Source organism: Cyclopterus lumpus, chromosome 5 (genome assembly GCF_009769545.1).
Source record: "Cyclopterus lumpus isolate fCycLum1 chromosome 5, fCycLum1.pri, whole genome shotgun sequence".
Lineage (NCBI taxonomy): Eukaryota > Metazoa > Chordata > Actinopteri > Perciformes > Cyclopteridae > Cyclopterus > Cyclopterus lumpus.
Genome location: NC_046970.1, coordinates 1,042,501 through 1,045,983, shown reverse-complemented (window position 1 = coordinate 1,045,983; position 3,483 = coordinate 1,042,501). Strand labels below are relative to the sequence as shown.

Here is a 3,483-nt window from a genome sequence, read left to right as displayed (position 1 = left end):
AGTTCTGAGTCTGAATCTCTTGTCCTGAAGGGGAAAGAAATGCATCAGGAAGAAAAACATCTCCCCAAACCTGCACCTCATCCCTCACAGCCTCGTTGCCTGTTTATCCTGAATGATTAATACACCTGCATGATAAAGGATGCTTTTCTTTCTCTTTACATAAAACAGGAGATCAAGAGCTAAATGTTATCTGCAGACAGCTGGGGCAAAAAAAGAATAAAAATACTGTCACTATAATGACAGGAGCGTGATCTTGTGGAAATTCGTTCTTCTTTTTTCTTTATGATCCAAAGAAGATAGAAGACAATATACAATATTCACGCCAGAAGACTCTTTTTAACTTGTTTATTTTCTTGAGGGAATGTTGGATCCTTCATTAAATATGTATTTACATTATGTACAGTTAGAAATTTTACATGGCTCGGTCACATGCACATTGTTATATAAAAAAAGACTATACACACATTTACACTCATTTAAGAGTAGTCTGTGCAATAGAAGGCACACGTGACCTTTGACCCTGCATGTATGACCCACGAGTACATATTTCACAGACTGCCACATGTCGTCTTCCCAAACACGAGCTGGACAGCAGCAGAGCCGCCCAGTGTTGGTGCGTGGTGTCGATCCAAAGCAGGATCCATCCCTCAGAGCAGAGCTCCACCATCTATTGGACAATCTGTCCACACTCAGGATGTCAATGTCCTCCATAAGCGTGCTGCTTAAAGGCAGTAAGGCTGGTCGGCTGAAGCTGAGCGGACCTCTTGGGTCCTCGTGGTCTTGAGATGGTTGGGCCGGACTAGAACTCTGGGTCTGGGCTGAGGTCCCGCCCCCGATACCGGAGCCACTGGTTACACACGTTTGTCTTTGTTTTGATTCCAGCCAATTGACCATTTGCTAAACCCCGCCCCCAAGCAGCGGTTGGTCAATATGGTCAATTCATTCTGAGTCACCAGGTGAGATCCACGGGTGCATTGTCTTTTGGCACAACATTTTTAAATACTACTTTGAATGCCACGCGGAGGCTTTAACTAGTGATCAGGCCCGTTTCAGCTGGTCAAACAGGTTTGAAACGAGACGCTGTGAGCGGCTCCATTTGGAGACAGAACATTGCCGTCAGCTGGTGGACCAATTCAAGACATTTGGTGTGATAGTAACTCTTCTGAAAGGAGAACTAGATTGTGGTGAGATCTCATCATCCTGTTAGTGGTCGGTAGTAATATTGGGAAGAATGTCAGAATATGAACAGACATATAAGGATGACATGGGATCTCTGGGCCTTTTACGAAGGTGTGCATGCTGCTCTGGCAAAGAGGAATATTTGCTTGAAAAGAGGACTTTAAAGGCAGGGACATACTGGGGACGTCTTTCTATGTATTTCACATACTGCATCAGCACAAACATTAATATAATTGATTTCTAAACCTACTGTCGAGCTGAACAGATAGTTTTAAGCCTCGTTGGGGACTCACATGTCTTTGTAAACTAAGTCTAAAGATATGCTCAATACATATCTGAAAAACAATTCACAGAGTATTCACAGCAGTGTTCATCATCCAAAGTGCATGTAAATCCTAACTTGAGGCCATCTGAGGAGGAAGACTCCTCAGTAACAAGGTGGTGCAGGTAACAAGGTGGTGCAGGTAACAAGATGGTGCAGGTAACAAGGTGGTGCAGGTAGCAAGGTGGTGCAGGTAGCAAGGTGGTGCAGGTAACAAGGTGGTGCAGGTAGCAAGGTGGTGCAGGTAACAAGATGGTGCAGGTAGCAAGGTGGTGCAGGTAACAAGGTGGTGCAGGTAGCAAGGTGGTGCAGGTAACAAGATGGTGCAGGTAGCAAGGTGGTGCAGGTAACAAGGTGGTGCAGGTAATTAGGTGGTGCAGGTAGCAAGGTGGTGCAGGTAGCAAGGTGGTGCAGGTAACAAGGTGGTGCAGGTAACAAGGTGGTGCAGGTAACAAGGTGGTGCAGGTAATTAGGGCTCCTGCATTTTTGCTATATTTTTTACACATAATTCATTGACTGTCAATGCCTCAGAATCCAAACAAAAAGCCAAATCCCTCCATGCTTTGATTAAATGCACTCTCTAAAGAGTGTCTAAAGTGTGTGTCTAAAGAGTGTCTAGAGAATGCACTCTCTAAAGAGTGTCTAAAGAGTGTCTAGAGAATGCACTCTCTAAAGAGTGTCTAAAGAGTGTCTAAAGTGTGTCTAGAGAATGCACTCTCTAAAGAGTGTCCAAAGTGTGTGTCTAAAGAGTGTCTAGAGAATGCACTCTCTAAAGAGTGTCCAAAGAGTGTCTAAAGTGTGTCTAGAGAATGCACTCTCTAAAGAGTGTCTAAAGAGTGTCTAAAGAGTGTTTAGAGAATGCACTCTCTAAAGAGTGTTTAAAGAGTGTCTAAAGTGTGTCTAGAGAATGCACTCTCTAAAGAGTGTCTAAAGAGTGTCTAGAGAATGCACTCTCTAAAGAGTGTCTAAAGAGAGTTTAAAGAGTGTCTAAAAAGTGTCTAGAGAATGTCTAAAGAGTGTCTAGAGAATGCACTCTCTAAAGAGTGTTTAAAGAGTGTCTAAAAAGTGTCTAGAGAATGTCTAAAGAGTGTCTAGAGGATGCACTCTCTAAAGAGTGTTTAAAGAGTGTCTAAAGTATGTCTAAAGAGTGTCTAGAGAATGCACTCTCTAAAGAGTGTTTAAAGAGTGTCTAAAGAGTGTCTAGAGGATGTATAAAGAGTCTAAAGAGTGTCTAACGCTACAGTACTTCTCCAGGAAGAAGGAAGGGTCTAGAAGGAAACCCTTTGCATTGTTATCACATGGAACCGGGTCAGTCTGGCTCATGAGCAGTCCAGTGAAGGGCCCACATGGAACCGGGTCAGTCTGGCTCATGAGCAGTCCAGTGAAGGGCCCACATGGAACCGGGTCAGTCTGGCTCATGAGCAGTCCAGTGAAGGGCCCACATGGAACCGGGTCAGTCTGGCTCATGAGCAGTCCAGTGAAGGGCCCACATGGAACCGGGTCAGTCTGGCTCATGAGCAGTCCAGTGAAGGGCCCACATGGAACCGGGTCAGTCTGGCTCATGAGCAGTCCAGTGAAGGGCCCACATGGAACCGGGTCAGTCTGGCTCATGAGCAGTCCAGTGAAGGGCCCACATGGAACCGGGTCAGTCTGGCTCATGAGCAGTCCAGTGAAGGGCCCACATGGAACCGGGTCAGTCTGGCTCATGAGCAGTCCAGTGAAGGGCCCACATGGAACCGGGTCAGTCTGGCTCATGAGCAGTCCAGTGAAGGGCCCACATGGAACCGGGTCAGTCTGGCTCATGAGCAGTCCAGTGAAGGGCCCAGTAGACTCCAGGTCCAGAGAACCTCCTGGTTCCTATGGTACTATGATCAGAAACCAGTGCACATCCTCTCAGTTACCAGACGACCAGCTTTGGCCAGATTGGAAGAGAAGAAAAGAAAAGCCGAGATAAAAAGAAGCAAAACATGGAAAGAGTCTTT

The 3,483-nt window shown here is 45.8% G+C and overlaps 1 protein-coding gene across 10 annotated transcripts in view; it reads right to left on the bottom strand.

The window, feature by feature from the left end:
* Window positions 1–331: 331 nt before the first annotated feature.
* The window catches only part of kif21b (kinesin family member 21B), a 49,505-nt gene continuing 46,353 nt past the window's right edge, over window positions 332–3,483 (bottom strand). For all 10 annotated transcript variants that reach the window (XM_034532569.1, XM_034532575.1, XM_034532572.1 and 7 more), the window contains one exon: window positions 332–3,483. This exon is cut by the window's right edge and continues 1,554 nt beyond it. The gene's annotated coding sequence lies outside the window, so the exon portion shown is untranslated.